Below are 23277 nucleotides of genomic sequence, written 5' to 3' on the forward strand. Positions count from 1 at the left end.
GTAAGTATTGACTGAACATCACTAACATGACATATACCAACTACCACCTAGCCAATTTAAGTTTTTTAAGATTTATTTGTTTATTTTATGCATGAGGGCTCTATCTACATGTATACCTATGTGCCAGGGTAGCAGATTCCATTACAGATGGTTGTAAGCCACCATGTCATTGCTGGGAATTGGACTCAGAACCTCTGGAAGAGCAGCCAATGCACTGAACCACTAGGCCATCTCTCCACCCTCCACCCCTGCCCCCCCCACACCTAGCCACTTTAAACACTAAAGAACCATGCTCATCAGAGTAAAAATTCCAAACAAAAGTCTGTTAACCAGAAGACATTTCCTCATTAACCAAGGAGATGCATTGACTTAACCACGTATTCCAAACTTCTCAATTCACATCTATAGGCTTTCGCTGAGTATGGAACGGCCATAACATCTTAAAGTCATTATATGATGTAATATCTTCTCCCAAGAACTGATAACTCAATTGCTTTCCTGTTGTTGAACACTGTTACCCCAGCTCTGCTCCTTCTTATGCTTGCCTCTAGTGTGCCTCCCTGTCACCTCCTGCTGAATGCTCTGCCTGTTTATTCTCCCAGTGACCGAATACCGACTGTGTTCAAACTCCTGTGAGTTTCCCACACATCCTGATGGGTGCTGTGGTTTTTCCAGCTTTTTTATCTCTGCATCTCTGAGGCTTTTAGTGTCATATAAAATAATGCAGCTTTGGATATGCAACAGTGCCTCAAAGTTCCCTGTCTGCTCTACCTCAGATCTACATGATCAGTGAGTAAGCCAACCTCTTCCTGGGCTGGGATTAACTTTATAAACCAACAAGGGGTACTTAGCATTTATGTAGCAATTCAACTAATGACTGAAAATGGCTTTGGGGTTAAAAAAAAAAAGAACACATCCTGCTGTTAATTTTCACAGCCCACAGGGACATTAGCTTTTACTGTCTTTGTTTTACCTTTCCTGTCTTTGGAATGTGGAAGGTGGGGAGAGACAGGCTAGGCTACACATACTGTGGGTTAATTAAGATTGATAGAGCAGCTCACTGATTTAGGGAGTCTTCTGCAATCTGATTTTAATGGTGGCCACTAGAGTTAGTGGTAGAGAAAAACAGCCACCAAGTTTATGCATTAGGGGGAAATAATTTTAGTGTAATTGATAATCTATGCCTAACCTCAGGCCCAGCAGGTTATTTAAGGAAAACATATCCCTCCCTGGCTTTTTATCAATCAAAGCCTGTCATGTACCACAAGCTAAGTAAAGACAGAATAGCAATAAATTCTATTTTTTTACTGTGTTTTTCTTCTAAATTCTGTTCAGATTGGTGTTATAGCTTTTATGGCGGTTCATTGTTTTTAGTTCTGATGTGAATTCCTGATAGATAAATAAAAACCCTGGAAAAGTAAGTGAATAATTGGCTTATTGAAAATCTGTACCTCTGAATGAATGGAAATATGCAACCTGGTGTGTGTGGGGAAGGGGGGCGCTCTAGAATGTACCAGAGACCTGGGAGGTGAGAGACTCTCAGGACTCTAAGGGAGGGACCTTGGATGAAATGCCCTACAGTGGGGAGAGGGAACTTGTAGAGCCCACCTCTAGTAGAAAGACAGGGCATCAAGTGAGGGATGGAGTTGCCATCCCATAATCAAAAACTCTGACCCAGAATTGTTCTGTCTAAAATGGAGAAAAGACTGAGGGAAAGGAAGTCCAGTGATAGGCCCAAATTGGGACCCATCTCAAGGGAAGGCTCCAAGCCCTGACACTATCTGATGTTATAGTGTGCTTACAGATAGGAGCTCAGCATGCCTGCCCTCCAAGAGGCCCAACAAGCAGCTGACTGAGACAGACACAGATACTTACACCCAACCAATGGACTGATGTTGGGACCCCTGTGGTTGAATTAGGGAAAAGCTGGTAGAAGCTGAGGAGGAGAGCGACTCCATAGGAAGACCAGCAATGTCAACTAACCCAGACCCCTGAGACCTCTCAGCCACTGAGCCACCAACCAGGTGAGGCTCATGCATGAGCTGGTCTGAGGTCCATATACAGCTGAAGACTGCTGGGTCTGGACTCAGTGAGAGAAGATATACCTTACCCTTGAAAGACTTGAGGCTCCAGAGAATAGGGAGGTCTGGTGGGGTGGGGGTGGGGGTGTGGGGACATCCTCTTGGGGATGAGGGAGGAGGAATGGGAAGAGGAACAGTTAGAGGATGAACCAGTGGGGGGATAATGACTGAACTGTAAAAAGTAATAAAAAAAACTAAAAGGAGGAAGAAGAGAAGGAAGAGGAGGATGAGGAAGAGGAGGAAGAGGAAGAGGAGGAGGAGGAAGAGGAAGAGGAGGAATGGGAGGAGGAGTAAAGGAAAATCTGTGTGTCTCCAAGCAAAGCCCAAGTCCAAGATTCTCAGGAGGTCTGGCTGATAGGAACAAGCCTGTCCATAGATGGCTCCTGCCTGGGGTCACTTCCCCCTAGTACTTACTGCTTATTGAGATGAGAAGAGTCCACAGGTAAAAGAGGACTACATGGGGCAAAGCAGTCACACCACAAGAGAGCTAGAGCCATTTGTAATACCAAAACTTAACCTGCAAGCCCCACCTGCCCAAGAACCAAGAGACTTCCTGGGATGCTAGGAATTGTAGTTCTTTAGACAAAGGAGCCAAAACCATCTAATGGAAAAAAGATAGCATTTTCAGCAAATGGTGCTGGTTCAACTGGAGGTCAACATGTAGAAGAATGCAGATCGATCCATGCTTATCACCCTGTACAAAGCTTAAGTCCAAGTGGATCAAGGACCTCCACATCAAACCAGACACACTCAAACTAATAGAAGAAAAACTAGGGAAGCATCTGGAACACATGGGCACTGGAAAAAAATTTCCTGAACAAAACACCAATGGCTTACGCCTAAGATCAAGAATGACAAATGGGATCTCATAAAACTGCAAAGCTTCTGTAAGGCAAAGGACACTGTGGTTAGGGACAAAACGGCAACCAACAGATTGGGAAAAGATCTTTACCAATCCTACAACAGATAGAGGGCTTATATCCAAAATATACAAAAGAACTGAAGAAGTTAGACAGCAGGGAAACAAATAACCCTATTAAAAAATGGGGTTCAGAGCTAAACAAAGAATTCACAGCCGAGGAATGCCGAATGGCTGAGAAACACCTAAAGAAATGTTCAACATCTTTAGTCATAAGGAAATGCAAATCAAAACAACCCTGAGATTTCACCTCACACCAGTGAGAATGGCTAAGATCAAAACTCAGGTGACAGCAGATGCTGGGAGGATGGGAGAAAGAGGAACACTCCTCCATTGTTGGTGGGGTTGCAGACTGCTACAACCATTCTGAAATCAGTCTGGAGGTTCCTCAGAAAAATTGGACATTGAACTGCCTGAGGATCCAGCTATACCTCTCTTGGGCATATACCCAAAAGATGCCCCAACATATAAAAAAACAACACGTGCTCCACTATGTTCATCGCAGCCTTATTTATAATAGCCAGAAGCTGGAAAGAACCCAGATGCCCTTCAACAGAGGAATGGATACAGAAAATGTGGTACATCTACACAATGGAATATTACTCAGCTATCAAAAAATGACTTTATGAAATTCAGTAGGCAAATGGTTGGAACTGGAAAATATCATCCTGAGTGAGCTAACCCAATCACAGAAAGACATACATGGTATGCACTCATTGATAAGTGGCTATTAGCCCAAAGGCTTGAATTACCCTAGATGCCTAGAACAAATGAAACTCAAGACGGATGATCAAAATGTGAATGCTTCACTCCTTCTTTAAAAGGGGAACAAGAATACCCTTGGCAGGGAAGAGAGAGGCAAAGATTAAAACAGAGACTGAAGGAACACCCATTCAGAGCCTGCCCCACATGTGGCCCATACATATACAGCCACCCAATTAGACAAGATGGATGAAGCAAAGAAGTGCAGACCGACAGGAGCCGGATGTAGATCGCTCCTGAGAGACACAGCCAGAATACAGCAAATACAGAGGCGAATGCCAGCAGCAAACCACTGAACTGAGAATAGGACTCCCGTTGAAGGAATCAGAGAAAGAACTGGGAAGAGTTTGAAGAGCTCGAGACCCCATATGTACAACAATGCCAAGCAACCAGAGCTTCCAGGGACTAAGCCACTACCTAAAGACTATACATGGACTGACCCTGGACTCTGACCTCATAGGTAGCAATGAATATCCTAGTAAGAGCACCAGTGGAAGGGAAGCCCTGGGTCCTGCTAAGACTGAACCCCCAGTGAACTAGACTGTTGGGGGGAGGGCGGCAATGGGGGAGGGTGGGGAGGAACACCCATAAGGAAGGGGAGGGGGAAAGGGGATGTTTGCCCGGAAACCGGGAAAGGGAATAACACTCGAAATGTATATAAGAAATATTCAAGTTAATAAAAAAAAAGAGTTAAAAAAAAAAAAAAGAAAATAACAAAGCCTCATGGAAAATATGGTGGCCTATAAGGTTTTCCTTATATGCCCATGCAACATGTAGCTCCTGGTCATTCTCAGCTGGGGAATTCCAGGGAACCATCCTGACCAAAGTCCACCTTTAACAAAGCTTGTTTTAAATTTGGCACTAAATGGTGGAATTGTTATTTCCCTGGCGAATCTCAGAATTAACACATTCTTCTCACCATCCTATTTCACCCCATCGCCAGACACAAGAAACAATGTCCTCAGTCTAAAGGAGAGCCAACTTAGGGCACATACTTTCCTCTTCTCTTCCTAAAGGAATACATGAGGCCAGAGAATGGGTAAAGACCTGGATCAGGACCTGTCCCCTGAGCACATTTACTGAGACTGTCGCAGTGCTGAGGGTCCAGAGGAGTGTTAAAAAGCCACTGAATTGGCCCCAGACACTCAACTGGGTTTTAGGGAGTTATACAAAGACAAGCAGTTTTGTCCCAGGGCATATGTAATATGATCTGTGCACAATTTCATTGTCAACATCTGGGGGAGAAGAGATACTGTGATATGTTGAGGTCATGCTACACATTCAGAAATACAAGGAACCATGACCCAAACAAAACTGCTGAAGCCCTTGCCCCTTAATGTAATGTCAGTGATCCCAAGTAAAGAAGTCTACTATAGCTTACCATGGCAGACTTCCCGTGTTATGATGTGGCTGAGAAGAAGCTTCTAGAACAATATTTAGGAATGAGGAAATTCAGGCAGTTTGGTAACTTTATATCTTTGAGAGAGAAAGAGGTTTTTCGCTTTGCGTTTAACTTGCCAACATTGATTTGAATACCTACAATCCACTAAACACTAAGGGGAAAAACCAAAGCCACAGGGCTTTGCTCAATGGGAACTTAGGAAGCACATCTACTGAAATTGAGGTGGCCCCATGTGACACACGTGAACACTGGATCCCCCTCAGAGGCTGATGGTTTTCACAGCTTCTCTAGAAAGCTATACAATTTGCTCCCTTGTGTGACAAACTCCTAACAAGGCCCCGGAGTTCTACAAAATCCTAGGCTTCTTCAGGCTTGGATTTATTAACCTTAATGGATTCCAGGGACAAGAGGTGGGGGAAAGGGAGATGTAAAGCAAACTTTGATCTGCTATGAACTTAGCACCCAGACAACTTAATCCTCTTTCAAAAAAAATAACATCTTTTCCATTATTTACACATCATAGATATACTCGTAAACTAAAACCAAAGTTACATAGGATATAGAATTTAATACTTGTATGCCCCCACCCCTCTCCTGTGCTTACCATTCTAGAACTACATACCCAACCTAGTTTAATGGCAGTCTCTAAAACCAATGAAGCTTTATTTTTTTTAAAAGTAAATACAAGTAGCCAGGAGTTTTTACTGCTGGTTTCAGCACACGACAGCAACGTTGAGAACACAATTTGAACAGCACACTGCTTTTTCTTTCCCCCCTCCCCAGTCTTTCTATATCTTGCAAAGGCGCCCACAGCAGGTAATAATTGTTTCCCAGTAACATAATAATTGAAGAGGTATTGACCGGCCATGCAATCTACTTGATCACCCCTCATGGCTCTGGTCTCAGCACAGAAAACTCAATTTGATGGCATGAGATATCTGTCTCTCTGAGGAATAAAGGACTTTCCAAGTACACTAGAGCTGAGGGGATGTGATTTGTCTTTACGGACACCGTATTCCATGCATCCCCAAATTCAGTGCCCTGCCCCATCCATCATCGAACAGGTGTTTCGTCTCTGGGCTGGTTTTCATGGCCCAGCATTCCACAGATGCTAAATGCAGGGACAGGATTTCTGACTTCTCCTCAGGCCCATGTTAATTTCCTTTTCAGGTTAGGATGAAATAGTGGGATGACCCCTGGCGCCCATTCTTAAGATGAAAAGCAGTCTGCTGTGCTCTGTGTGACTTACTCAGTGGTTTATGGACCCAGATCCCTCCGAGGATTATCTTTAATATACAGAGTATCCCAGAGTGCTAAGTAGGGCTTCAAGGTGTCAGCGAACTGGTTGAGAAATAGGTTAGACTCACCTGGGGGGGAAGACTCCCATTGGCCATGCTTTTGCAAGAGCAAAGAAGGCTCATCAGCAAAGACCTAGGAAAAGGCTCCCATGAGCAATGTATCTGTAAATGAAACCTGAAATACTTTCTACTTGGAAGTGACTCCCAGGTCACTTGTTCTGAAGCAGTACTAGATAAGAGTTGGACCACGCCAAAGACCAGCTCTAACTTACTGGTACACAGAGTTGCTCAGCAGTTAGTTAGGGGCTTTGCTTCCTAAGGGGAAACTAGCCAATCCTTTCACCCCTGGTTCCTCAGCATTGGCCAGCAAGCTTTATGTGAGTCAAAGGACATTTGTGGGCTGTGGGCACAGGAGTGGGAATGTTGGTTTCTGAACTGACTGTCAGAAAGAATTCTGCAAGTCAGTCTTCTCCCTGGGCAAGTGTCCTCTTTACAGAATAGAACTGGCCAGCACTCAAGCCAAGGCCTGTTTTTCAAATGTTCTGTGGTGATGCAGAGTTGGTCATTGATGTTAATGATTCCCATGGCCAAGAAATTAGGAAGGAGGAAGCCAAGAGCATCTTGGTAACTGTCTTCTGAGTGATAAAACACCCCTTTGTGGCTCCACGTATGTAAGTATGGACATTTCCCACTCTATCAGAAACTAAGGTTTAAGGGAACTTTCCCAGTTGCCATACACGTGAACTAAGGAAGGATGTGTGTCCTCAAAAAGCCTTGGCTTCGTTATGATGTCATTTTCATGGTTCTTTCATTTGACCCTGGCCCTTATGAGCTTTTCAAATAGATTATGAGAATACTCTAGAATTATGGTCCATCATAATTTGATAAGGAAAAAGGACCACCTTACCTCATTAGTATGACACCTACTTCATAAGTACTCATGAACGTCTAACTGCACAACACAGAACACTTTCTAGCATAGGAGCATAATCTTCTGCTTTTAGTACTGAGTCATGTCGTGACCAAGTCCATGGCATTGTTGCTCAGCCCTCTCCAAACACTTTGGAAGTGCATTTTGCTCTGCTAAACAAACTTCTGCTTCACTAGTCTCTCTCTCTCTCTCTCTCTCTCTCTCTCTCTCTCTCTCTCTCTCTCTCTCTCTCTCTCTCTCTCCCATTACTCCGCAGAGGACACTGGGAAGTGTTACCTGGCCTTAAGTCATGGTAAGAGCACATCTGGGCTCTCCAGGGTTGACTCTGCAGCCTAGTGCTGAAGGAAGGAGGTGGAGACGGCATGGGGCAATCATATCCAGTACTATAAAGGCCTAGAAATGACAAATAAAGGGCATTGCTGGAAACTAGCAAGAACTACTCCAGATTCTCCAAGAGGTTCTGAAGGTTCAGATAAAACTCAGTTTCTTTAGACAGATAAGGAGTTAGGGTAGCTGAACATTTTGCTCCTACAAAAATTATCTCTCTGTAGCAGTGTTAGGGATTGAAGCCAGGGTCCTGGCCTTGCTGGGTACTGCTCTATCCTTGATCCATATCCTCAGCCCCTAAATGGCTATCATTTCAATCTAGCTTTCATCTCCCGCAACTAAGCTTTTCCCATACACACTGAAGAACACAGACTTGTTCTTTATTACTGCCTCCCTCCTTCTAAAAACCACTGTTTAGTGATGTGATGTGCTTTTAGCGGTCAGATCTTTGGCTGTCCCTAACCTCAGGCCCCTATAATTATCCACTGGTTTGTCCACATCAGAACCACCTGGAAGACTAGTTAAAATGCACACTGCCATCCTGCTGGCAGAGTTCCATTCAGTAGATCTGATGCGGGGCCTGGCAGCTGCATTCCCAGCACATGTCTAGCTGATGCTGATGCTGATGCTGATGCTGATGCTGATGCTGATGCTGATGCTGATGCTGATGCTGATGCTGATGCTGATGCTGACGCTACCAGGCCAGGAAACACAACAGGAAGAACAATGAAAAGTGGTACAAAATAAATAGGAGCACCCAATGATTATATTGTTATCTATATAATAATACATTCGCTGGGATCATGTTTAGATATTTGTCGAGTTATGAAGGCCTATTTAGGTGACATTTCAAATAGCAGAGGAGACTGCAAAAACTTTCTTTTCAGAGTATATGAAGCAGTAAAACCTTTGTTTTGTTTTTTCAATGTCTTGGCCAAGAAGGAGCAACACTGTACTTTCGCAATTGATAAAGAGTAGAGTGTGGAATTGCTTCTGACCGCCATAAGCAGAAGATTGTGAGAGAAAGAAGTTTCATTATCTTACAATTAGTCACAGCATTACTGCATTTTTCTTTCCAGTAAGTATGTTTTCTGCAGCAACTGTACCATACATGAGGAAACACACACACACACACACACACACACACACACACACACACAGAGAGAGAGAGAGAGAGAGAGAGAGAGAGAGAGAGAGAGAGAGAGAGATGAATTCTCTTCAAACTAGCATAGAAATGTGGAAGAACATGCTCAATGGTATGGATTGAGTGGTGATATCATAGTTCAAAGTTGTCCAAGATATCACATTCTGTCAGGAGAGTGGATTGTGGAGAGGAAGAAAATGGGGTTCAGGAAGCCTGTTCCCTGCTCCATGCCATCCTGCTTGTTTGGGGATAGCTGGGTTTGGAGGTCAAGCCTTCTGTACCCAGGCTGTTTCCTTCCACTGTTCTTCATAAATCCAAAGCCTTACAAAAAGCAGTTCTCTTTCCTAAGACTCTGTGTCTTCTTCCTCTTTGTGTGCTATAGATTATTCACACCTATTTACCTCCATTCCATGTCAGTCAGATGGCCTTCTTGCCCTTTCTGTGTTAGCTCTGCTATTTTTCTATGTGGAAGGGCGGTCTCACTCAGTAGAGTCCAGATACTGGTTTGCACTGGCCTTTTTGTCAACTTTTCTGGGAATTTGCTACCTGGTTTTTAAACACAGCTAGTATTAAAATTGTAATCCTACATACTTACAAAACAATATGGTGGTATTGGGAAGAAAACTAGAAGCTAAGAGCTCACTCTTTTCCTAATCGCATTACTCATTTCACTATGCTCTTTGTCCTTGTCTCTTACAGAAGAATTGCTCTGTGCCACTATGTTGTTTCTACTCTCTTCCCAGACCCCAGCTCAGTGATGTCATGTCAGTAATGTGATCACAAGTAGGCAAAAGTCTACTATAGAACTTGGGCAAACACTACAGCTAAGGGATTTTCTTCCTGGAAAGATGCTGGTTAAAATACATCAGTACATGACTTTCCTGGACTATCTCCTACTCAAGATTCATGTAGTTAGGCCCTGATCCCAACTATTCCATGATACAATAGCTTTGGAAACAGGATCTTTAAAGGGTCATTGATTTTAAATAAGGTCTTATGAATGGGACCCACACTGGTTCTAACAATATTATTTTAGGTAAAATTTGAGACTTGAGAGGTAGCTCAGGGGGTAAAGTGTTCTCCCCATAAGTGAAAAAACAAAAGACATGAATTCATATCCCTAGCACCTACATCCGTAACCCCAGCCCAGGAGGCTGGAGACAGGAGGATCTCCAAAAGCACCAGTCATGAGTGTTTAGCTAAAACAATGAGCTTCAGACTCTGTGAAATGAACTTGTTTCAAATAATAAGGGAAGAGTAATTGGTGATGCCAGATATTGATCTCTGTCCTCAACAGATATACTCACGAGTGTATACACATACAAGAATAGCAGAGGGAGCATCCAAAGTGAGTCAAAGAAGAAAGAAATTCATACGTGGACATAGTGAGGAGAAGACTTCTGCCAGCTAATGAGACTCAGATGTCCAAACTCTGAATACCTTTACCTCGGATTTGAAGACTGCAAACTGTCAGAAAACCAGTTTCTACCACGGCGGCCACCTCATCTGTAGTATTTTTTTATGTTAACCCCTAACAACTAATGTGGCAGTGTGCATGAAAACCTTCCCCTTTGCTTTCTAGCTCTTGTTCTTACATGCCCCACCCTCATGCAAAGGTGCAAATGTCTCAGGCAGCCTTAGGTTTTATTAGATGTCTCAGTCGAAGGACACTGAGTGCTGATTTTATAACTCATCTGACCTGCATGTTCACTCTGACAGTGAAGGTCACAGATCTGAGCTCTAGGGAATTGGAATCTGTCTCTTTGAAACATAAACAATTACTTGTATTTGAGCATTTTTTCTTAGCTATAAAGTGCAATTTCATGTGATTCACTTTAGACATTGACTAGTAACTTCCCTAAAGTATGTTATTTTGGACATGAGTTTTGCATATTGAAACTTATGGGCTTCACATAGTCTATTGGAAACATTGCCGCTTTAGGGTGTTTAGTTGTAGTTTGAATGATTCGTCAATATAAAAAGAGAAGCAAACACCTAAAGAATTGTGGGATTCTGAGTTTTCTGGGATGTCAGAGGACCAGTTGATACCTGGGTTCCCTCTCATGACATCTGTTTTCTCAAGATGACCAGTTCTCTCCAGGTGTGTGATCTGTAGGCCACCTAGCTCATCTGTATTACCTGCCTAACCTATGTACATCTGCATGAGCAACCTGGCCATTTCACGTATGCCATCTCTTTTCACTTCTACTTCCGGTCAAGTCCCATAGCTGGTCAATCACCTAGAGTCTATGCGAAAGGAAACAATGGATATAGATGTTCAAGAGTACAAGCCTATGAAGTGGCTCTTCAGGTTCTTCAAAATCTCGCAGGGCTGAGCTGACAATCTAGAGACCTTATATAATATCTGCCAGCAAGTTAAAAGGAGATAGGCTTTGAGACCCCAAATCAAATGTTATCAGAACTACAAATAAAATAATTTGCTGAAATCTCCCACAGGCACTTGCTATCATCTGAGGAAAATGAGCCTGCACTTCAAGTTCATATTGCAGCACTGTGGCACTAAGATTTCATAATCATGGCATTTCAGGACAACATCAAAGAAGGCACAGAATGTGAGGTCTTTGTGAACACTCAGATCTTTTCTGGGTAGATATGTTTTCTAATCAATTTTCTTTATTTCAAGATTTCATTTAATTTCTTATCTTGCTGTAGCTGAAATTGCCACCTAATGGCTTTCAAGCCTGTTAGTTGGGCTGCTTTTCCTACTATTTAGGGACTATTTCAGGTTGTTTTATTGATAAGAAACTTATCCTAGGCCTCTTATCTTCAAAGAAGATAAATAGAAATTGATCTCCAAGGCACCATTTGTTGCCTAATTAATGTTCATGAGAGTCTTTATAATTACTCTCAAATGTTATTACTTTTAATCATGTCAGTTTATATGGATTAAAAACCTCAAGGCAGTTGTATCTGCCTGGCTCCAGTGTTACAGTAACTCATACCAGAAATATTGCCTAAGAATTCTGATAGTTTTATTCACTAATAGCAACTGATAGCAAACAAATAATTGCCCTTTGGCTGTATACAATAAATGATATAACATCAAAATTGAGTGAGGGGATAAAAATCACACAGTCATTTTTTGGATATAAAGAAACATCTATAAGCATTTATACTTTACCATGTTTTCATTACCTTAATTCTCCAGTTTGAGGTTCTAGGATGCAAATATTAAGGTGAGCATATTATAGACTACAGCATTATTGGAGTTGATGGGAGAAGATTTGGGCATATGTCATACCCAAAGCCATTTAACTGTAGTCTAGAAAGAGTCACTGAAGATTCACTCACATAACATTAATGATGACCCTTTGGCAGTAGCATCATTATTATATTCACCACTCACACATACACATACCCATACACACATATACACATGTAACACACACATAACACACATGTAACACACACACACACACACACACATATCCTTCACTCAGTTCACAAAACACTAACACATCTGGAGAGTTTCTCCTTGTATCAGGTTTTAATTTCCTCCCAATAAATTTTTCTAGGTTATTAAATTGTCATTTTAATGACTTTTGATAACAATGTTCACCTATTGAGGTTTCACTAAATAGTATCATATAAAGAACAGTCACTCTGCCCTCCATAGCTGTCTTATCCATACACATGGTAATATAATTCTTCTATGTTCCATGTTCATAACTAACCATGGTGTCAGTTTCACCTTAGTCCTTAAGAGTGACTTAGAAACTATAAGCCCAAACTCTGGTAAGGCATGATGTACATACAGGTAGGTAGACTTCCTATGTCAGAGGCCTCTCCCCTCATACCTCTTCTAATGACATGTCTCTCAGGTGCATTAGTGGGCTCTAAGTGTGCTCATGAGCAAGTGCTTTTAGACTTAGGTCCTTGTTTAATCAACAGGAAGACAACACAAACTTTTATCTGAACTTCAGCAATTACAGAAGCAAATGCAGATGAAGTCGTAAACTTAATAGTATGCAGCAGTGAACCCTGTCCCATCCAAAGCTTTGGAATTGCTGAGATAACCTTCCAGGGTGCATGGCTGAGATGGTGGCCATGCTTCCTGTGTATAGCTAGGGTGTCCATTATATCTCTCAAAGACTTCGGAAATAGGTTACTATAGATATCCAGGCCGAGGCAGTCAGCCAGCTGGCCAGCCTGAAAGGAAAGCCACTTTACCTAAGATCTGGGGTCCTCCTGACTATTCCTATCTCCCATCCCTCCAGCAGCCTGAAATCTATTCTTGTGCTTGGTATCCAATGTTTCTTTTTTGTCCTGAGCATGAAGGAAAGGCTCACAGCTCCCCTGGATCAGTACACATGGCTCATGCTGCCAAGAGCTCTGCAGGATACCCTTCTCTCTTCCAGAGTGCTTTGTTCTTTTTAAGTATCAATCCTTCAGGGGATACTTTCTAATCTACTTTCAAAATGTAGTTAAATCTCTACCAGGATACTACTTTATACTCGAGGGTGGTTAGCACAGAAAAGATTGAAGGTCCTATGGGTTCATGAGCCTTCAGAGGAACCAGGAATCCTTCACTGACTACATGCCTTTATTTGTGTTTATCCCTCTGTCTGTTCTTCCTCCCCATCTCCATTTCCTTCATTTTTCATTCCTTTGTCATAATGTAAGGATTATATTAGCATAAAACTCTAAATAATATTATTCTATACCTTTAAAATGTTTGTGCTTATTTTTATTTTTTCATTTGCCAAGGACCAGCCTTGGCTCAGGGCTTCCTAAGAGAAGGGGTGTTTGAGAGCAGTGAAAAAAATGACTCATAGTCAAATTGTGGGTAAAAGCTGACAGCCTGTGTTCTGCTCCAGACAGACAGCTTTCTCTGAAGATCTGAGACCGTTCATGCAGATAGGTCAGCTCTCACAGACCAAGGCCCAGTTTTTCGTTTAAAGATCAATTCAGTCATTTAGTCTAAGTTACCTTTTGATTATCTTGTGAATCAGCATTCCATGACCCCAGACCCTTTATTCTTAGAAAGAGACAGCAAGCACAAGCACAGACAATAAAATTGCTGGGTAAGATTCCAAACTGAGATAAACATTCCCATCATGCCTGGGCTCAAACTAGCTCTGTCCCAGGCTAGACTTGAACTCAGGAATCTGTCTGCCTTTGTATCTTTCTGACAAGCTGGCTCACAGTACAGCTAGCTCTGCTCTTCTAGGTCCATGAAGCTCCTTATACAATTTATAATGTGTCCTTATATTTTGCATAGTTGAGAAATTATATATTTTTGAACTCATGTTTTCAGAGTTCTTTCCCACAGCCTTAAAGGCTGTCCTGAAGGTCATGGCAATTAATATTTTTGCTAAGGATTTAAACTCCCTCCAATACCTCTAATTATCATAGTCATTAACCTTTGTCAGAGGACATTCCCCTGAAGTAGGAACATAAAATAAAATATATAAATAAGCTTTATGCTTTGAAGGTTCATGTCCTGCTGGCTCTGCTCCAGGGACAGGAAACCATATCACGCTGTCCATTCCACATGGCCATGCAGGACTCAACCTTTATTTTCCTAGGTTATGTGATTATACATATACATCATAGACATAGAATCTATCTATCTATCTATCTATCTATCTATCTATCTATCTATCTCTAAATCTATACCTTTCTCTCTCTTAATGTAGATAAATATATTTGTATGTTTATTTTGTATAAATTTGTATGTTTGTTTCTTTGAGTTAGTGTATTATTATCTATGTCTAGCATACTTGAAACTTCTCATGTAGCCTAGGGTGACCTTGAAGAACAATCCTCCTACACTAGCCTCCCAAATTCTAGAACTGTAGGCAGACACCACAATATCTACACACAACTTCAGAAAATAACTTTGGAAAACATTTGTCAATATTTATTGTTATTGAACAATTCCATTCTGGCCAATTCCATACACCTTACCAAAGCATGCATAAAATTAAAAACTACTCATTTACAGTACAGTAGTAGAGGTATATCTGTTCAGTTGTGCTTCATGTTCCTCTCTCTGTATGTATATTATACTCTGAAAATAAGTTCAAAATTGTATTTGTTCTGGTAGGAACACAAAGTATTCTTCAGTGTTTTCATCCCAGTTAGGATTTTTCTATTCTTTTTATTATTGCTTGACCAACACTTCGATTTCTCTCAAGAGCCTAGACAGTAGTTATCATTCTTTGATACCCAACTTAACACTTACAAGTTTATAAATTAAAAAGGATGCATGATCATTTTTACATCTCCTAAATGAAAACCTCAGGTTACTGGAGTATACCAGCTTGCTTCAGTAACATAAGCCATAGACCGAGGATGCCAAGGACCTAGCAGCTACCTCCTGGGAGGCTGAAGAATGGCTGTGCCTCTGACTCACTTCTGTCTCTGGGTACTCAGAACACTGGAGCATTCAAGGTACCCAATGTTTTGGGTTATTTTGTTAAACAAATGGAACATAAGTGAATGCACATTAAATTGGCCTAAGTGTCTGTCTAGCATGCAGTCCTTCCAACTGAAGAAGCACTCCAAGATGAGCCCTTTGATTTGATTTTGTCATTCTGATTACTGCAGCTGGGGTACATTAGTTCATCCCTAATGTCCTCCATCTCCCTTCACCTCCTCCTCTCCATCTCAGCTCTCTCCATCTCAGCTTCTATTATCCCCAGATCATTCAGGTGAGCTCACAACTTTTGAGTGGTGTTTGGTTTATTTAAAAGCAGGGATTTTAGGATACTTCTGACGTAATTGGGGAAATAGGCAATGAACTGATTTCTGATGAGATTATAAACAAATCTATTTTACCAATTAGATAATACCAGGAAACAATCTTGACTGCTCAAGTATAGAAAACTGAGGGTATAAAGACAAATGACTAAATACATATTTTATATCTTAAATACAATTAGAATAATCCATTACTTCATAATATTAAACTATATTATATAAGCAATATGCTAGAAATGCTGTTTCTCCCCTTTAAAAATATTACATAAGCTCTTCACTTGCAACTTTGACATTTGCCTCATTGCCACCAAGAGAGCCATATTTTTACCATGCACAACATTTCCCCTTTATTTCCTATTAAGATGCCTTGGTGGGTTAGCTAAGAATGCCCTTATAGACCATGTGTTTAAAGGTTTAGTCATCTGGGAATGGCACTATTTGAGAAGGGTTAGCTGCTGTGGCCTGTTGAAAGAAGTGTGTCCCTGAGGGTGGGCTTTGAGGTTTTAAAAGGTCATATCAGGCCCAGTGTTGTTTTCTCTTCCTGTATATCAGGGTTAGGTTCACAGTTACTGTTCTATGCTCCCACCATGCTTCTCCATGTGATCTAAAATCCCTATACAATGTGGTACTGGAAATTCCATGCCAAGCCTCATCCATTCATACAAATCTTTAGGAACCAAAGCCTGGTTATTCATCCGATTGGTGTCTACAGGATATGTACAATATAATCGTGTGCTCTATGAAGTTTGAACATGGTTTTCAAATGCCTGCATTCAAACTCAAAGATTCCTCACACATTCTCACACACTCATATTTCCACATTCTAACATGGTCATATTCACACAACGCACAAATACAGACACACACACACACACACACACACACACATTTCTGAAGACACTAACACACTCTTACACATTCAAATATTTACATGTTCTCATACATCTCACTTACTTATTACATACACACGCTTACACACCCTCTCACACATACATTCACATCCTCAAACTGAAATCCACCATTAAGTTAAATATTCCCCCTTTTAAAAATCAGCAGTTCTTGTCATGTAAACTCTACCTCAACAGCGAGTATCTTTGGAGAGTATACTAAAATAATTTGTTTCTCCCATCCAGCATTCTTTATTGTATAAGACAGAGCTACTGTAAAGATGTGTGGTAGACGGATGCATTATGGAAACTTGAGTAGGAATCCCTAACTCCTGTTGTGAGAGGGTTTTTGGTGAGGTGAAATCCCGAGTTTACATTGATGCTTATAGGGAAGGTTACATTCTCTTGGAAGAGGTCATCCCTGAGAAAGATGTACAGCAACATCGCTGTGACAAGTCTTCTAGATATGTGAGCTTAGAAGCTCATCTGTCTCCATGCCCTACTTCTGCACTCTGCTAGAGCCTGAATGCATGTGTCTCCATAGAAAGACTTTTCAAAATCCAGAGGAATTAGTAAGGGTCAGCCCATGCCAGCTCCCACTGCTCCCTCAAATGTATATCGCTTCTTAGACTTATTGCTGTGTCCATTATAAAGAATCAAAGGAATATATGTCTTATGCCTTATCCTCCTCCACATCCCCATTGCAGCAAAGGAGGGGTAAAGACAAATGCCCTGCCTGTCTGTCTTTTGAGAGCTACAAGCTTTGCTTATTGTCTATGCTTCTCTCTCAGAGGCTCAGATAAAAAGACCTGGCATTCTTCAGAGCACATTATGTATTCATGCAAATTAGGCTTTCAGAACATGGAGCTACAAAGAATTATTTTTAGAAGGTTATAAACCTATGAAGAAAAAGATCAGGGAACCAGGCACCACTGGGACTTTCTTTACACAATCCAGATTCCTGCAGTTATCATGCATGGCCCAGCCACACTGAGAGCTATTGTTTTATATGGCCCTTCTTGTGTCCCACCACACACACCTTCTTTCTTTCTATGGGCCTTGCTTACCACCATGTTGGGCTTCCTTGTTTAATAATCATTTATTGAATTCTATTATTTTAAAATATAGTTTTAATTTTGATTAAACATTTGAGAGTATTTAAGAAAACAATCATATTCAATGATGTTAGGTATAAACTTATTTCTGCATGAACAAGCACAGCAGATGGCCACAGTAGAATGTTCTAATGAACTCCAATATGGGCACCCTATGGCTATCATAAACAGGTGATTTCCCAAGTGTCATCCCTCAGTGGGAGCAGTTCAACTTCAGGACCAGTGTACTATTAAAACAACTTCTATTTTTCATTCTGTTTAGAGTTTAAACAGGAGGTGTCATTGTTGCATGTAATTTAAACAAAAACAAAACAAACAAACAAATAAACAACAACAACCAAAAAAAAAAAAAAAAAAAAAACCATGCTACCTCCTTCCTGGGAACTCAGCCCGAGCTCTGACTTCTCCCTGTTCTCCTTGCTCCAAATTGATCACAACCATCCCATCTTGGAAATCCAAGAGCTGCTATCTGCACTTTACCAGCCTCTCTTGGCTAGCTTCACCGAGAAGCTGCTGTTTTTAGCCACCCACGATCTTACACAGTTGTACGTGCCTCCCGTTCCAAAACCTGGCTGAAAAGACCTTCTCTTTCCCTATGTCCCTTCTCTTCCTCCTGAGACCTAGAAATCGCACCTATTCCCCTTCATCGAGCAATTGGCTCTTGCCTTCTTTATTGATCAAATCAAGAACCAATTAGGGAACCAGATTTTGGTGTTAGCTCCTCCTCCTACATGTCAAAGAAGGCGCTTTTGAATGTGAGTATATTTCAGAGGGAGCCTTCAAGTTTTTAAGTGGGGCTGTAGCATAAACAAACTGGATGACAGAGGGAGAGACACATAGATGACTTTGGAAATACTTCAGTGCTAGCCCTGCAAGCCTCTGATGAAGTCAATCATGCAGGGCTACACTTCTATGATGATGTTATCAGGCTGACCCACACTGTTCTGCCACACTGAATGGTGGCAGAATCCAAGCATTAGGAAAAATTCAATTTATATTTATATTAGAAGAGAAATGCTTGTCTGGTAGGTTGACCACACAGACGACTGGGTCACATGTTTAAATATGATTTTCTAACGACATAGATCATTGTTACCTTAGTGTTTTCAGCGGGTGTAATTTGCTCACATGTCCTGCATTTCAGTATAAGAGTAAACACCTTTTTATACCATAAGCTATAATTGCTAGGGATAGCATCTAAAGACAGAAAAAGCTACAAAAAGGAGTGCCTCCCCTCATTCCATTTGTAGGCTTTTAGTCAAGATATAAAATTCATAACAGCTCATAAACAGAGAAATAAATATTTGGGGGGAAATGAAGCAAATGGATGTGATTCACAAGTGGTAAGTCCAGCAGTACTTGTTCATAGGACTCATTTTTTCAACCTTAGACAATCACAGTGGATACAGTATTAGCAGGCTGCCTTCTTGTCTCTTATCTCCTGTCATTTAGACACTAATCTTGAAACATGAAGGTATTTGATCAATCAAACAACCAAAGTTCAGAGTTTTTGGTTATGCTACTTTTACATGATGCTCCAAATATTCCCATGTCCCCAGGGGCCCCATGACCTTCCCCATGCTTTTAAACTTTATACCTGAATTGATTTTGAAGCTAGATTCATCAAAAATGGCACACATTTTGTTTCTTTCCATCCTCTTTTGTTCAACATGAAGAATGACATTAAACTATGAAAAGACGCAGCCTGGGTTACATGAAGTTTGTGTAGAGGCAGGAATAACATTTAGTTCACAGACAGCAGAGAAAGTCACAAGTGAGTTTAACTCTCTGAGCATTGGAGGCTTAGATTCTGAAGGGTCTGGAGGAGAAACAGTTAATCTGTAAGGACAGGAACAGCATCCAAACATAAAGACCGAAAGTGGACATTTCTAGGAGTGTGAAAGGTCTGATTCTATATGCACTTACATACACAATTACAATATACTCAAATATACTGATGACACTTAAGTTTCTGCTGTCCTAGGAGATGAGGCTTATAAGGAATTTTCCACTCACACATCCCATTGGCTCTAAAAAACGTTGAAGGATTTTAGATTTGGGGTTTAGGGGTCAGTACTATCCAATGTATATAAGAAACACTCTGCACATTGAGCAAAGCATTAAAGTATCTGAATTCAGATTCTTAATTCACTTCTTTAATATTCAATTCCATAAGTATAACGCATGCTACACATTACCCAATAGCACTAGTTTCAGGTCATGCCTATCTTGTCCAGAGGCGGCTTACCCTTTACCAGTTCCAACACATCTCTTGTTCAATCTACACAGTGTACAAACCTATTTCCCTCCTGAAGATATTGTGAAGAGACCATGGATGAAATCAATGATGTTGGGAAATCATTCCAAGCTTCTGTCCAAGTCTTTGTCCAAAACCAGAATAAAAGCAGAATCAAATGAAGTAATGGATAAGGATTGTCTGAGTGGCACTGGGAGCTGTTAGCATGGTATGACTGGATTTACCAAGTGAGTCAAGGTACTTTGGGTAGGTTAAGGTTTACAATGTATATAGTAAGCTCTGTTCCTCTGTGTGCTGGGCCAGTGACTTCCTAAAATGCCCGCCAGTTCATGTTCATGTGTACACAGTCCAAAATCATAAATCTACTTGCTTTATAACCAGAAACAGAAAATTTCCTCCTAGCCTTGGATACTTAGCAGCATTAGGGGAAAGAAATGGGGTCAGATGGCATCAGGAGTGAAGCTTTGAGAGCTAGATTTAATGTGTGGACAATTTCTAAATATTGTGATCCAATCAACCTGGGTCATTGACAGGTAAGCTTAAAGACTTTCCTGTGGTATTTGGGGTAGGCAGGAAGATCTAATGCATAAATGAGACCAGTTATCAACCAGCACTATCACTCTGAAGGCCAAAGGCTGAGCTTGTTTAAAGCTAATTTAACAAGTTATAAATATAAAACTCTTGCTCGAGGACGATTTGAAGTTTGGGGAAGTTTGAGGTATTTCCTATACACCTCCAACCTGAAACATTTGTAGGCTGGAAGAGATGGCTCAGCAATTAAGAGCACTGACTGCCCTTCCAGAGGTCCTGAGTTCAATTCCCAGCAACCACATGGTGGCTCACAACCATCTGTAATGAGATCTGATGCCTTCTTCTGGTGTGTCTGAAGACAGCTACAGTGTACTTATAATAAATAAATAAATAAATAAATAAATAAATAAATAAATAAATAAAACGTTTGTATGAAGCAACAAGAATTGAATGTTAACCCTTAGTTTTTAAACTGCTAACATTTTTAATTCCCTTTGTGAGTTTTCAGTTTATGAAGTTGTTTTGAGTTGGAGGCACAGAGGTTCTTGTACTCACAGAGGACCACTAAGATAATCAAAAATATTAATTGTACAGGGCCATATCCTCAAGGAATGAGATAAAATCAAATACCTGCACTCCACCCAGAAAGCTGAGAGAGAATGTGGTCAACAACCTGGTGATCTCTCTGCTCTCTGTGGATGCAGACTTAGCTCTCTTTTAGTACAGAAGCAGACCTTTCCCTGATCCCCCAAAATAATTATTGCAAACTTTTCGCTCCCTAGATCATTACCAATCTTTAGGATACATGTCACAAGTACTTTATGCAAAAAAAGTTAGGAGGTTAGAAGCAGAGCAGATGGGGTGAACACTTGAGGGGCTCGCCTTCATAGTTACTCCTGCGATAGCATCCTGTGTTCCTCTGGATCACACTCTTGAGTAGGCACAAGTCCTCCTGTTTCTAGTCAAGTTAATCACATCACTACCTGCAAAGTATGCTGTAGAGTGACTAGGTCAGTTTTCTATTGGTGGAAAATGAACTAACCTACAACTCTGTGTCTGGGAACGATAACTACACACTTGTTATAAGGGCAAGGGCAGCACCCAGAGGTCTGGAGTTGTTTGTTCCGTGGCAAGGCAGCCCTGCATTCAACAAGAAGATTGGAGAGAGATCTCTTGCCAGAGTGCAGCCTTCCTGGCTGTTGTGTTGTAAGACTTGGTAGTCCTTTGAAACTGCAATTTCCCACACTGTCCCACATTCTATACTTCTCTTTATAGGTAGCTCCTTTTAATGACTAGTTTTTACTTATGTACGTGTGTGTGTGTGTGTGTACCAGTGTACATGTGTGTACACATAAGTATGAGTACCTGCAGAGACCAAAAGCTGTTGGATTCCCCGGAGCTAGAGTTTCATGCCATTGAGAGCTGTCTGACTTGAGTACTGAAAACTGAGCGACTCTTAACCTCTGAGCCACCTAGCCATCTCCAAAGTGGCGTCTTTAAGCGCAGACTGCTTCAGTGTCCTACATACCAAGGAACAGATAGATTGAAGGCAGATGCTTTCAAGACTCTTGAGTGATGTGCCCAGAAGAGGCACTCTATATCTGTGGTATTTTCTGTTGATAGAGTGAGTCAAAAGACCAGGCATTTTAAGGATGGGGAAAGAGACTACCTCTGGATGGAAGATGAGACAGTAACATATTACACAAAGGAATCTAATATTGAAAGCCACTTTGGGGACAACATATGCCAGAGAATGATCTATACTATAGAACAAGAGAAAGAATGTTCTGTTTCTGCTCCACTTGTCCTGGCCCAGAGTCATCCTGGAGTTTCTGACCCATGTTAGAACTAATCTGGAGTCAGAGCTAACTCAGATACAAGTGAAAGACAATGGTATGGCCCATGGTACCTCACCTGATGTGCTCCCATGGGGCCTGTATGACTCAGACATTCCTTTCAGGCCTAAGCTGCTGTGTCACCTCAGCACAGAGAAAGCAGCTAAAGCAACACACTCAGGAGATGCCGGATGCCCAGATGATAATGGAGCTCCTTGCTCGGCACCACACAAAAAGCCAGCTGCATCCTGAAGGATGGACTGTCCTTGATTAGCCTAGCCTGGAGCCAGAGGACTGTGTTTACATTCAATGACCAGTTGTGATCTTCCCACAAAGTAGAGGAAATTAAGCCCTGAAAAACAGTACCGAACATAGGGTCTTCATGAGAAGCAATGACAAGATGAGCTGGTTGACAATGGACAAAGAAGGATGTCCCATAGTAATGGTAAACACAGAGTTGGCAAAGCCAAGTATACTTCTGGAGACTTCTGTGATGTCACTCTTTATGATTAGGCATATACTCTCTCAGCTAAAGAAAACCCCCACTGAAGGCTAAATATGTTTTTATCTTGTCTATTTTACTGAACTAAAGTGGTTCCCAGGTGGACCTAAGCATCTTAGGTATCTCTTAAATTGTTATTTAATATGTATATTTATTACTTTTAAATTATTCATAATACTTATCTGGGTGGGGTTTTGTGTATATACCTGAGGAGACCAGAAGAAGGCACTGCATCTCCTGGAGCTGGAATTACAGTGGTAGTGAGGTACTTTATGTGAATGATGGGAATTCAGGTCCAAAATGTGTTTTTAACTGGAGGCTACCTCTTCTGCCCAGTTGTGAAATTCTTAAGCCAAAGAATTTCTCTGACCTTATTAATAAGGTTTCTTAACCTTAAGTTGATTCTATGCTAATGGGACACCTTGGTGAGCAGCAGGTCAGTCAAGACTAACCAGTTTGTGACACATGGCCTGGCTAAGGGCGAGCAGGGACTAACTAGTCATGTTTGTAGTGCTTCAGTGGTTTGTGCCAGGTCCCTGGCTCATGCCTGCAGCCCTTTC

Source organism: Rattus rattus, chromosome 12 (genome assembly GCF_011064425.1).
Source record: "Rattus rattus isolate New Zealand chromosome 12, Rrattus_CSIRO_v1, whole genome shotgun sequence".
In the NCBI taxonomy this organism is placed as follows: Eukaryota; Metazoa; Chordata; class Mammalia; order Rodentia; family Muridae; genus Rattus; species Rattus rattus.